This window comes from Aquila chrysaetos, chromosome 1 (assembly GCF_900496995.4).
Source record: "Aquila chrysaetos chrysaetos chromosome 1, bAquChr1.4, whole genome shotgun sequence".
NCBI lineage: Eukaryota > Metazoa > Chordata > Aves > Accipitriformes > Accipitridae > Aquila > Aquila chrysaetos.
This window is the reverse complement of record NC_044004.1, coordinates 19,800,462-19,814,771: the sequence shown is the minus strand read 5'-3', so window position 1 is coordinate 19,814,771 and position 14,310 is coordinate 19,800,462. Positions and strand designations below refer to the sequence as shown.

The 14,310-nt window shown below is 42.0% G+C and overlaps 1 protein-coding gene across 6 annotated transcripts in view; it reads left to right on the top strand.

Moving 5' to 3' along the window:
- PPARGC1A (PPARG coactivator 1 alpha) overlaps positions 1-14,310 on the top strand; it is a 377,144-nt gene that overhangs the window by 315,575 nt on the left and 47,259 nt on the right. The gene's annotated exons all lie outside the window — the stretch shown is intronic.

Here is a 14,310-nt window from a genome sequence, read left to right as displayed (position 1 = left end):
GCAAGGCACTTGCCCACAAATTGAGAGGTCCTCGTACTTGGTATATAGGGAGAAAAAGAGTGGATGTGGCAGAGAAGGCAGCAAGGGCTGTCAGTAGCTCAGGAACCAGCACATCGTTTGGGGTGTTTCATAGATCTCCTGGTGGAGAGCAGTCCTAAAGTAGAAGTTGAAGGGTGGTAGAGAGATTTAAATGTTTTCTTTACAATTCTGCCTTGAGGATCAGGGTGTACGAGAGGACGGTTACTGTCTCTTTATCTCTGTCTCCAGCCTTCTTTCTTTTGTTGTGTAAAGCCTTCATGATTCTCCGTCTCGTGGTTATGGGGCAGCCATGCCCCTCCTGAACCCTAACCTCCTTCCCTCCTTGATGATAGGAGATGCCATAGATCGTCCACTCACTGGGAAATTGGACAATAAATTGATTAGTTGGCAGGAAGACCTTGTGCAACAGCAAGCCACGGGTGCTGCCTCTCACATGGCAGGTACCACAGCTCCCGGAAATATGGCTGGCCTGCTGCCTTGGGGAAGCCCCGAATGATCCCAGTGGAGTTTACAGGCTGGAAAAGATTAACTGAAACAGTATAGTAAAATGCTTACCTAAGATGTCCTGAATGAAATTCTTCTGTTTTTGTATAAAGCACTAAACCCGCGGAGATCTCCCTGATGCAGATGAAGTTACTCTGGATTTATACCAGTGTAACTGACAGTAGAAACTGGTCCTCTCTGTTCAGTTTCTATCATTTACACCCAAGCAACTTGGAATGAATTTTATTCAAATCAAAATGAAATTAGCCCTGCAAAGCCCTGTGCTTAGGCCCTCTTTTTTCATTAGTTGTGTAATGTTCCGCGCCTTGTTTTACAAAGTTTCCAAACCCTGTCTTGTTCTTGAATTGCAGTTGTACCGCCTCGGGCAGGGTAGTGTAGGTTTGGATGGTCAGTAGCAGGGAGGCAGGGGGGCAGGGGACGCATTTGCAGCTAGCGTGGTAGAGAGTGGCTTTGCCTTTTTTATAACCAAGGAGATCTATTTTTCCTCATTCATTAAAAGCCAAATGCAGAGGCATTTTCCTTTTGGAAAAATCAGTTGAAGATGCAGACTTTCAAAGTATAAGTTCCAGATAAGTAATATGATTAAGCATCTACCAACTCTAAACACACAAATTGTTCCAGTAAAACCAGTGGAACTTGACCACAGGCTTGTTGCTTGCCCTGTGAGTAACTGCCTGGCTGCACTGGTGGCCACAGCTGCCGAGTACAAAATTGTCTCGGATAGGTAGTGACGATTCCCCTACATGCCTTGTATAGGAATTGTCACTTCCTATATGAGACAATTCCCGTTCTGAAAATCAAAGCATGTTGCAAACAGCAAGACCAGATAGGCTTGTACTTAACCTCATTGGGAGATGGTGACATGAGGTACTGGTCATTACGTGTAACCTCTCACAGGCACGTTTGGGTGCGTCTGAGGATGAGCAGCCCCAGTGTGAAGAAATATGTGGTATGCAGCTGGGGGAATGCATGTAGGCAGCAACTAATAGGTCAGAAATAATGGTTTGGAAATGAAATACACCACTGCTTTCCTAACAGGCAATTCTGCTGTCCTCTTTGCAAATGCCTGGATTTCCTCGCACTCATCGGCTGCAGTTGCAGGTTGCATCGCTGTCTCTGACAGCACAGCTTGGCCTATACTTACCTGTACGGACAAGTTGTGCTCTAGTAGCATTTTGCAATACTGCACACAAAATTAGGCTATTTTCAGCTTTGTAGTCTGTTATATTTACATTTCTTGGTTGCTTGGCCTAGGAAGATGGGAATGAAACAGTTATTTTCTCCTCCCATACATTAACCCTGTCCCCATTCTCCATCATGCAGCTGGATACCTTGCACTATTTCTCGCCTCTGCTGCTCTGTAATGTGACGACTGGGGGTGCTCAAGAACAGAAGAAGATGTCTTCTTCCTCCAGAGACTATCTCACATACTCTGCGAGGAACTATTTGTTTTAGCTGAGAGAATGGAAGTTTTGTGCAGTTTCCCATTTGGTAACCTCTAGATTTTTCCATATTGATCTGCATTGGCTTTTCTTTTTAAGGAAAATAACTTTTTTTTTTTCTCTTTTTCTCTCATATCATCATGGGAGTAGCATGTTTTACCTAACTTAAGCTTCCAGATGAGGCCTTGTCATACAAAAATAGAAATACAGTCTGTTTGGGGTGGAAGGGAAAGAACTAGAATGGCAAACAAATGTCGGGAAGTACAAGAGCAGCGTTAATTGCACAAGCCGTACAGTTTTAATTGCCAAACCTAACCTTGAATGAAGCACACTCTCCTTTGAGGTATTAATGCAGTACATGTGGCATGGTCTAGGTGAGGGCCAGTGTTCAAAAGCCCTTCACAAAGTTCCTGGATGTCTCTGGTGCACTTTTTTTTAAGAAAGGTTTGTATTTCAGAAAGTGAATTTTCAGGCTTTCTACAAATCGTGTTCCTGGAAGCTTGCTTGAGCTGAGCACCCACAAGCTTAGACACTCCCAGTGACACTGGGAGTCTCACGGACTAGAAATTATTAATAGTTCTAGTAGCAACCAGGAGCCAAGCAAGATAAAGGTCCAATTAGTCTAGATAGTATGTAACTGTTGAGTATAAATCCCTGCTCCCATCCACTTAGGTGTGATGAGATACTGGCCTTCACCCTGGTGCTAAAATACACTAGTATTTTGTAGACACACCTAATTCATCACTGTGTTATTCTACTCACATGCCAGTATAACTGTAATAGTCCCAAATCAAGCCTGTACCATCTGCCCCAGTGCGGAGGCTCTTCTTATCAATGTGTGTACATATGCCTATTATCAATCAAGTTGATTTCTTTCTATTCAGAGCTTGATCATTTCTGGTTTTCACCTAGTTTTCTTTGCCTGTTGTTCTGACTACTGGAAAGATAAAATGAAGGAGTTCTGGCCCCTTAGGGCACTGTCTATTGACACAAATTCATGCAAGTAAATAGTTAACAAGTCACCCAAGACCAGTTATTTAGGTGGTTCACTGCATCATTCACTTTCATGATTTGGTTTTGTGAAGAACTAGACTCTAAAAAATTGTATTTGTAAAAAACTGATTTGGCTACTTTTAGAAAATCAAAATGATTGGTTTTTCATTCTCAAAGCCAATGCTATGTGAAAACATGAACAACCATACAACTTAATGTGGCACGAGTGAGAAGGCTTTTTGTTCATGAAAACTGTTGTCCCCTGAAGCTTCTTCAAATATACCGTACCCTATTGTGTAAGATTAGTCATATTTAAAATTATTTATGGCCCATGCCTAGAATTATGGAGAGAGAAGATGTCTATGGTGGATAGATCTCTTTGTTGGCATTGCTTACAAATAACTCAACTGATGTTAAGAGAAAATGCAGCCCATAGATAGGCAATAACCTGTTAAAGTGTAATGAACTTGTGTAAAATCAGAAAGATTTGTAAGTGTGGTATTCTCATACTTGGCAAAACACTTTTTTTAGCCTTTAAAAAGACTTCAGAAAACCCACGTTGCTTGCCCTTCTGTGGATTTCATTTATTTACATAATTCTGTATTCCAGAGAGATGCTCATCATATTTCATGACTTTATTTTTAATTGTTTTGCATAGGTGTAGCCCAGGTTACTTTTCAAGACTGTGCTATGTGCTGTGTATTTGGAAAGCCTAAATAGGCTACTATGTTTTATTGTAGGCTGCCAAAAAACGCTGTATTACAAGCAATGAGAATGTGGGGAGAGAAGGAGATGCATAATGAAATGCATACTGTCTTGCCCCTGGCAGCAGGGAAATTCATGGAGATAAATGATTTCTTATTTATTTGGAAGGGTTTGCATCAGGAAGATGATGAGGGTAGAGGGGAGCCTTAAACATCACCAGGGTAATTTGCATTGGTTCACATTATAAACTCCCTCATGTACTGTGGTGCAGCCAGACTCTTTCACTATTTCAGGTTATTCATTCAAGGTTTGCAGCCAGATTGATTAATGAATTACCAGATCTTGCGTAAAATGACTTGGCCTGACTTTTAAACAACCACCAATGTTTTCTTTGCCAGTCTTGTGACTGGTGTTAATGGGTTTCCAGAGATCTGAGCCTATATAGACTTTCTATACTGGCCTCCCCTAACATTTTTTCCACTTTTTAATTTTCTCCAAAACTAGTAGCCCAGGGCAGGCAGTTCAAGGAGATATAATCTCAGGGAAAAAAAGACATAGTAGTCAAATCCTTGATGGCTGGTGCCCTTCAGTGCCAAATCAGCATGATTTATCATAGCCATCTATTCAGCACAACAGAGGCTGGAGGTGAGCTGCATGGTGTACCTCACACAATATGCATAACTAGAGCTCTGAACTTTGAAGGAAAGCCTCAGAGCTATTTGCAAAGTGCTGGTGCTTAGTGAATACTAAATTACATTTAGGAAATAGTCTACTGCTACCAGTTATACTTCATTTTTATTCTTGACACAGACACCTAAATCAGAGAACAGTAACATTTCAGAGATTATGGTAGCAGTTTGGGTATGTTCCAACACTATAATAGGATCAGAATTTTAAGGCCTTTTTTATTATTACCAATAGTCACTTAGTTTCTACTGCAGCGTACTTTGTAGGGAATTACAGCTTTTACTAAAAAGATTAAAATGCTATTATGCAAATGATTGCAGTATGTTATTATGTTTACAAATTAACATCCATGGCTCAACACACAAATTAACTAACTATTCCATCTATATTATTAAGGATTTAATAAAGTAACTGTTGATAAAAATGAGGAGCTTGGAACAGTTAATAGGAACTGATTGTGATTTAACATAGAACTTAAACATTGTGTTTAATGTTCTAGATGGTATAATGGCAGAATAAAGCTTATCAAAGTGCTTAAAAGAACTGAGATTGGGTGAATGGCATAGCAGCATGTCTGAGGCCTCAGAGAGCACAACTAAATAGCTCTGGGCAGTAATGTAGAGTGGGCAGCACACTGGTGAATCTGAAGGCAGCACAGGACCATCTCGTGTCAACATGTAGTTTCCTGCTCTAATAAGTAGGTTTTTTTGAAATTCAGATTCATACACATTGAATGTTTTACATGATAAGCACACGTAGGGTACTTGGGAACCTGCGTCCCTCTAAAATGCATCCTGTAATGAAATGCTTCTATGGCAAATGGGATTTCACTGCAGAGTATCACTGTATGGCAAAACAGGGGAAGGCTGAGTTCAGGCTGAGATGACTTTACAAACAGCACTGCAAATTGCTATTCCTAGCAGTTCATAAGAGATCATAAAAGCAAACAGATAAGAGCTACTGAGGTCCTAGAGAAATGAATGTACAGTATGTGGTTACAGGATAGATTTAGTACGGAAACAGACAACACTGTAGGTTTAATACAACAATAAACATAAAAGGCAAAAGATGCAGATTTGGGATAGGAAACTTTATAAGAACAATAAAAGGTAACAATGTGTCATAAAAACCGCTTGTGAGACTAGAAGAAAGACCCTCAGTTCCAGGGGAAGAAAATAGCGGAGGCTGAGTGAAAGTGCCAGAATTTTTATATTCCTAATGGAGCAATGTCACGTTTCTTGTGTGTTTGAATGCGTTACCTTTTCCAGTGTCTCTGGCCTGACTCAGATTTCTCCATCTACTAAATAGGAGACCAGCACAATAACATTACATCTATGGGGGTGATGTATGTGAACTATAATCTATGACTAGCTATGCTGACATTTAAAAAGGCTCAAGCAGTAAGTGGAATTTATTTTACTCGAACCAGCTGCTATGTAATTGGGAAGAGTTTATGCAAATGCTCTGTATCTAGTGTTAGCAAGGTGTGCTGCTGCTCCCTTTTCTTTCCCGCTTGGACAAACTACAAACTGTCGAAACACGTCTCTGTTTTAATGCAGGAACCTTGCATGTTGGTTGAAGCCTTCAGGCAGGAAAGAATCCCCAAATGAGCAAAAAACAATTGCTTTGAGAGCTTATTGTTTGATGTATGAGGCCACCAAGACCATTCCCCAGGCGTGCAATCAAAACGCAACTGATCCCCTTCACAGTCCCATTAAGGAGATATTTCACCTGGAGCAGCCATGGCTTGAGATACGCATCGTGTCTCTGCTCTGCTGAGCACCTGTCCTTTTTGCAAGAGGGAAGACTAACTCTCACCAGAACAGTAGTAAGCTAATTAGGTCATTAGACAAATGTCTTGGCCTGTGTTAAAACCAGCACTTGAGGACATGGTGTTACACTGTGTTCCCACTGGCTACATATCTAAATACAAACTGGTGTCAGCTGCCATACACACCAAAATGTAATAGCCTCCTTTCACAGAGGTCATATTAAATCCACTTTGGTCACAGTCACACTCCACATCTGTTTTAGTGAGATGCAGCTTCTTAAGGTGGCATTTGGACTTCATAAGCACGCAAACAACCAAGCTATAAATTGCTACTGCTGGAGTTATTTTGAATAAGTGTATACTGTTTCATATTTATAATGGTGAGGCTTCATAATATTCGCACTGAATATATAACACAGATCAGTTCAACAAGCATGAAATTGTATGTTGTCAACTTGTCACATAAATAGAGCCATATTCTAGCTTACGATAATGTTGAACTAAATATTTTCTCCCTAGAACTGCAGAGAGGGTCACAAAAAAGTGGGACAGTGGCTCTGTCTTTTGTTAGCAAAACATTCCCAGAGTCATTGCTAGTGGGAAGTAAATATTTCTGATAACAGTCTTCTGTTTTTTTCTTCCCCGTTTGCTTAACAACAGCAACAGAAAGTTTGCCTTTCTTGGACAAATGCTAATTGGCTAAACTGTTAAATTTATTTCCCTTAATGGTTTTATTTCTAGTATAACCTCTTTCCTTTTTTTTTTTATTGTTGCTATTTTTGCACTGTGCATCATTGCTAATTGCTACTAAATGCTCCATCTTAACCCTGGCATGCTCTTCCCCTGCTGCCCCATCCCACTTAACATTAACTCAGGCCCATGCCATTACAGAAGGATAAAATCATAGCAAGGCTTAATTTAGGCATTTTTTTTTCTTAGTGCTGCTAATCTATTGTGCATGTGTACATCAGGAGAAGGAAATTGCATGGAGCAAATTTTTTGCAGGGAGAAAGTTTTGGTATTGGATCATGTCGAACAATTTTTTTTCCCCATGAGCAGAAAAAAATACAAGGAAGAGTATGTGTGTGTATGTGTGTCTGTGAAAGCTTATCCAGTTGTAGCTCTTGTTATTCTACAGTGGTTAACACTCAGATGCACCAGAAATTTGCAACCTTTTCTGGAAGAGTGCCCTGGCCAGCTTTTTGGGCCTTTTTTTCTCCAGTGTCTGGGTTTTATTTTGACAGCTTTGTGCAGGTGCATACGGGATCCTAACGCCTGTGTTTGCAAGTGACAGACTGCAGCATCGGCACGCATGGGCATCTACGCATGCTCAGCCACGCAGACTGGTTTCAGGTCTCTGTGGAAATCAGCCCCTTTGCAACACATAGTTGGTGGCTTTGGCTGAGTTTTCTGTTCTGACACAACGGAGCAACAGCCTTTCTTCATAATGATTGAGAAATTAATTAGCACTTTGTGGTGGTGATGAGTCTGAAGGGCCATGATTGGAGTTTGCTTTTTACCACATGCAGTAATCACTGGGTTTTGTTTATGAAAGCACAAAACCAAAACCTATTGAGATTTTGGTGTTGTCATGAAGCCTGAGCTGTGTGGCGCTCTGGAATAATACTTCAATTTCCTCACACACATCTGTGCTTTTGTGCTTTACTGTGAGTAACACAATGGGGTGCTGGTCCATAATGGGTACTTCTAATCACTAAGACGATAATCAGAACAACGGAATATTTTCTGTGAGAAGCCGTGGTGGCAGCCTTGGGCAAGTGTTGTTGACTTGTTGATTTATGACAGCTTTGAGTTGCCTGAACTGCTTACAGCCATCTAGCTCATCACATGAAGTTCAGGAGGATCAGCCCTTCTGAGCACATTACAGGGTTAGAGGTGTCAAACGGGCGGAGAGAACTTCCTACACCTCTACACTTCAGTCCGCTCTATCTGCCCCTTGAGGGCTCAGCGATATTAAATCTTTATAGGGATTTGGAGGGGCAGTCCATCAGTGGTCTGATGGACTGCAAATCTCTCCTACAGGAGATACGCTTGTGTGAAAATAGAGAAATTGGGTGGAAAACTTGTTTCTCACCCAAGAGATTACTTGCAAGGAAGTGGTGATAACTTGGTTATCTGGAGGATTGGTCTGGTTAGAGGAATGTTCTGCTTCCCCATGAGCTACTAGAAGAAACAGTGGTAGTTTCTCCTGGAGGGAACTCAAAATTGTTTCTGAAAGTACTCCTAAACCTTTGTGAAAAAAACAATTGTTGTTCTCCCAAGTTGCTGTTTAAGCAGTGACATAATAATTCAGGAACTGCATCAGAGAGTGCAGGTAATAAACGTTACGGAAGTGAGACTTCTCACTGGGATTTTGACTTTGGTGAGAACGCTGCAAGCTTGCACGTTTCCACAGAGCAGTCAGTGACCCGAAGTGAAAAGCAGGTATGATGAGAGTTTTAAAAGTTTTCTAGTATTCAGGATTTATTTCTTTTTTTTAATATGCATCAGTTGACTTGCTGCATCTAGCTATAATGTGCTCCAGTCTGCCAGGCCCTGTGGGTTGAGACTGAGTGAAGAGGACCTTGGGTCTATTGTCTCCACTTCAGGAGGCCTTGTTGGTGAGGTGTGGGCAGCCAGGTAGTACAGCTGACAGAGTGGTTGGCAAAGGGTGAAGAATGAACTTGGAGCAGGGGAGGGCTTCGCTGAATCACCGAATGGTTGAAGTGGGAAGGGACCTTGGGAGTTCATTTAGTCCAACCCCACCTACTCAGGCAGGGCCACCTAGAGCAGGAAGTTGAGGAATTATTTCCGTGTTCCTCTGCTGCTGCTTCTCCTCCCGTAAAATGACACTTTATTAGGACTGGTAATGAGTTCCTGATCCCATTTGGAAAATCTTACGCTATAGTCTTAAGCAACTATAGAATCTCCAGGAGGCATGTCTGTATATAGCAAGAAGCCCATCACAGCCAAATCCTAGTTTTCAGAGGAAGATGGGTGGCTATGAAAAGTGTTCTCAGTCTGGCCTCGGTTTTCATGTCAAATTTTCATATAAGGAAACCTAACTCTTGGGCTAGTCTTAGCTTACACAGGTCCTTAGCTTGTCCATTTTCACAGGCTTGTTGTCAGACTGGTGAAATCTCAAAATTGTCAGGTAAAAAACGATGCATGTGCAATTATTTTAATAAACAAAAGCCTAAGTGCATGCTTATTGACATCTGGTTGGATGTGCCCTGTAAGGCATTTGACCCTCCAGGCATGCACAAAAGGAGCAAGAGGCTTTTATTTCTACCTATCTGGGGGAAACTTATGCATTTTTAAAATTCTTTTTCTGGTTTTGTGTTTGCTTTACTTTTTTCCCCCCACCAGGACTGGTGTGGATTTTCTTGCCTGTATTGACTGTCCTTAAAAGCCCAACAAGCACTCTTCACACTAGTATGAAGATACCAGGCAAAACACTACCAATTGTCACCTCAATTGCATCTGGAGAAAAGCCAGAAAAACTTGTGCTTTTTTCTTCTAAGGCATAAGAAAATATCGCATGGTCCTTAACGCTACAGAGACATTCATCCATTTCCAGTGAAAGGGTGTCAGACTGCTACTGCTTGTATGTGATGGGAGTGTTGCCATCTCTTGTCATTTTCTTTGCTGTTGATCCCACTCTCGTATAGGAAGGGTCAGGTCAAATGCCTCTCTGGAGACCAAGTCTCCCATTTGCAGCAGGAAATCTCTTGGGCAGAGAGGATAACGTTACAAAACAGAGGCTAACATTACAAAACAGCTCTGCTGCCTCTGGCACAGTCTAGAGCATCACAGACCAATAACTCCTATCATGTCACTCTTGCAGCACCTTATTATCTATGTTTTTCTGTAAATCCAATCTGAGACTGTCATTACCAGTTTCAGGTAGGTGAACACCATCTGGGTGAAATAACCATGTGCCAGTGATGGGCTGGAGGGGGCTCTTGTTAGTTAATCATCCCTGCCTTCCCTTTGATGAGTTAATTTGTCTGTTGAGCCATGGAGGAGCCCCCAAGAGCTCCCAGGAGCCCCTTGTTAAAATTCTGCCGACAAATGGGAAGATAGGGATGATTTCACTCTTTTTGCTGGAGCCCATGCTGTCTATGATATTGCTAAATCATCCATAATGCATAACTTTTATGCAATCTTTTTGTTACAGTTCTGGCAGCACATTACTTCTTTGCGCATTTACTTTTTAAACATTGTCACTGGATACCTAACCCTCCTGAAAATCTCATCCCATGAATTAAGGTTAATTGCAGTACTTCCATGTGGCCTTTTAGTAGCTGGCGTGCCAGGTTCCTTGGCTGTGATGCCGGGCCATACTCAATTTTTTTTTTTCCCCCCCAGTTACTAAACACCGTCTTTATTTACTTGTCTCGTGGTAATGCCTAATAGTCTCTTTGTACGTACTAGTGACCATCCCATCCTTGTTTTATGGTGTGTGCTTTGAAGTCCTTGGAAGGAGCAAAGGTAGTGAAAGAAGAAAAGAGCTGGTCCTTGGGGCTTTTGAGTGAAGATACAAACTCAAGTTATTCTTCCTTCAGAGGCCTGGGAGCACTGCTGTCTAACCAGGCTCCTCTTCCTCCCAGCCAGCTGGAAACAGTTACAGCCTGCTGAGCTTGCCCAGCCCAGGGAATAAAGTGGTAACCTACAACACAGCTAGGAGATGCTAGCTTGAAGTTGCAGTTGTGTCAACATGATTTGGAACTACCAAACATGGAGACTTGTTTATCTCCAGACCTGAGAAGAAGAATTAAATTTAAAAATAATTAAAAAAACAAACAAACAAAATCCCCCAAAAGACTAGGAAGCTAAGCAGTACTGTCATTTGGAAGATGCTCTGCTCCCTTTTTAACTAGTCAGACAGGGCTTGTTAGCTCTGATATAGTGTTGTTACAGCCAGATCAGGACTAGCTCTTGCAAGGCTGTAAGCATGCCTCTGCATAGTGCTGATGGGTGCTGTGGGTGGATTTATTAGCTTTCGCTCAATATTGATGTTTCTCCTAGGCTCTGTTCTGAGAGAGAGCAAACCTCTCCTGCAGGAACACAGGGAAAGTGATGGAGGGACACAGGAATTAATCTGGAAGAGTCAGTTGGGATCCTACCAGGCTATGAGCTCTGGCTAGAGGTGACCATAACGTTACCAAGCAAGTTCCTGCAGAGTTAGTCGTCATCTCTGTATTGTGTTTTCAGAACTGGGTTGGGAAGGATTATTTGGCTGTGTCCTGTACAGACCCAAATGATGTCCAAGAATCTGTGCTCTGCTGTGACTGCCTGGGGAGCTTCCCCAGAGTACGAGGGAACAGGAATCATGTCAGGGTCTCCACACTGAGTCAGTTCAAGTCCCCTATGGTCAGAGCTAATAGGCCATGGAGGGCTGATTCTCCACTGGACCACCAGCATCGCGTTACACCCTGCTCCCGGCACTTGCAACTCTGTGAACACAGTCCAGATGCACTTGAACTGCCTCTCTGTGGACCCTGTCTGGACCCAAGAGGGCTTGTTAGGGGCAGCCCTGTGCTGCGTGGCGGTGGTTGTTCTCTTTCTGGATCTCCTACAAGATTAGACTTGTGAAACTTTGATTTTTAGATCCAAAGCTAAAGAAGGAAAAAGACCTATCCCTAAACTTCAGTCTATAATAGTTCCTATTTTCTTATCCATGTTTTTGCAAATTCTGTGTATATGTTCTTAGCAACGTGCCTTGGCTCAGCAGGCATGTCAAAAACTTTTTAGAAAACAGCTTTTGTGGGTACTGGGCTTTTCTGTCAGTCTAGGAATGCTGCCTTCTCAAGCCTGTTACTCCAAGTTGCACCATGCACGTAGCAGGAACCTCAGACTAGACCCTTCCACTTGATCTCCCATTATTCCCTCCTAGGTGATCGCTCCAGCTTGCCCTCCATCGCTATAACGTTAGCTATTTGCCACAGCTTCTGTCAGCTTGCTTTTTCCCCAACCCAAATTCACAGGGATGAACAAAGATCCACTCATGTCTCTTGTCCTTCCCTACACCTGCATCTGGGAGTGCAATGACAGATACCAGTTTTATTGTGTGCCAATGTTACCGCTCTGTTTACAGCAGATTTAAGAGTTTACATTAGGCCACAGTGTTATCTTCCAGTTTTCCTAATTCTATCTGCTGGCAATCCCAGCTATGTGGTTGGGGTGGCTGCCCCTGTCCTAAAGGAATTTGTGTCAATTTCTGCAGGGACGAATCCTCCCTGTGCTAAACCGCTTTGCAGTATTTGCTCAAACTGGAATTTTGACAAAGACGTTCTGTCCACATCCACCAGAAGAGATTGCCTTTTTTTCAGATGCACTTGGAGGTAGATGTGTTGGAAGCTGCCTGTACCTGGCTGATAACTGAGACTGAGCATCTATGTAGCACGATCCATGCCCTTTTCTAATTTGTCTTTGAATGACAAATGTGTCTTCACTGAGTCAGCAAAAGAAGAGATCCTACAGTAGAATTCATTGCCCTTCTATCCCTTTTAACAGAGCAGCTAGGTTTTCCCAATTCCTCCCCAAAATCAGTCTTTAAAAGAGCTCTTATAAAGACTTCCCTCAAATGTATTGTCCAGAACTGCATTATATTCTCTAGTCACTTCCAATCAAGACTCATCATGTACTGTTATTTCTTTAGAATTCCTCCCTAACTATACTGGTATATTCCCAATTAAAAAAAGAATTCAAATCTTTGTGAAAATCAAAGTTGCAGGAATCTGGAGATAGTCCACATTAGTCCTCATCACTGTTGCCCCTAGAGAGTCAGATCTAAGAATTGAGTGTGGATGACCTCAAAAAAGAAAAGCAGATTTCATTGCAAACTTCTGCATTTCCTGCAAGAACCATGCACAGGTTAGCTGAGGTTCTCATGAGAGGCTTTAGGATGAGAAATTGGTCAAATTTTGCATGGCTTCAGTTTTCATTGCAAGTGCTCTGTTCAGTTCTAAAATGTTATCTTTTTTAATTTTGAAACTGCTAACTGGTAAGCCAAACCTTTCTCATGGGAGAGGCCTTAGCAAAATAACTGTGTGTGTGAGGAAGGTGGCAGACCAAAAGTGTGGCATAATAACATGCTTGTTTTCAACAGCAAAGGAGTTAAAATTCTCACAGACCTGGAATGAAAACCTACAAAATATTGCTGACTGCTATTTAAATGTTTGAATCCATCTGAATTGTTTCTGTCCAAAGAAAATGCATCTCCCGGTGCCAAATTTGTACACTCCAAAATTCCTAGAGATGTCTGCCTCCTGTTTCTTGAATACTTGTACCTCTGAATATGTGCAGGTGTCCTTTCTGGTCCTGAAAGCTACTCAACTAATGAAGGATCAGGGCCACTTCACCTGATGTTCTCCCCCTCTGGAATCCAGTAATTGCTTTGCATCAGGACATATATACCTACAGTTATTAGATAAACCTGCTAATTCAGACTCTGTAACTCTTGAGTATCTTCCCAAATTGCATTCCATGATTTGGTTAGATTATATCTTATCTCTAACCTAAACACACAATATCTAGCCAGTCTTCTCCCACGTTATATACAAGGAAAATCATCAGGACTTAATCTGTTGCTGGCATTAATGGCACGATTCCTCATCTTAATTCCAATTTACTCTGCCTGATATCCCACAAATGCCTTTGAGAAATAATTTTATCCTTGATCCTGTGTCAAAGACACTTTCTTCCTCCATCACTGCTGTCTGACTTCCTATGGACTTTGTAATGACCTTTGCAGGCTGTTGTAGATGACACAGTCTTACATACAAAAGTCCACAAACAAGTGCCACATCTCAGGCTGTCACTTCAGCTCAGAAAGTCACTACCAGCAGATCCCTGATCTTGAGCTATTACTATAGCCAGAAAGTGTAGTCTCTTCACTAGCAAAGAAAAGAATGGGGGGCAGCAACACAACAGCTTTTTTTCTCTCTTTTTCTGTCTGGCAGGTGGTCGGCCATTGCAGACACCCCGTGCACTACCCCCTCCCATGGGCTCTGCTCCTTGGGGCTCATGTGCAATAAAGCTGCCATCACGGCAGCCTGATGGGGACAAACAGGGGTTGCTTTTGTGAATAATTTTGTTTCTAAGTACCATCCAAATTCTAAAGCAAAATATTTTCCTACTTGCCTGAAAGTAATTTGGGAATCT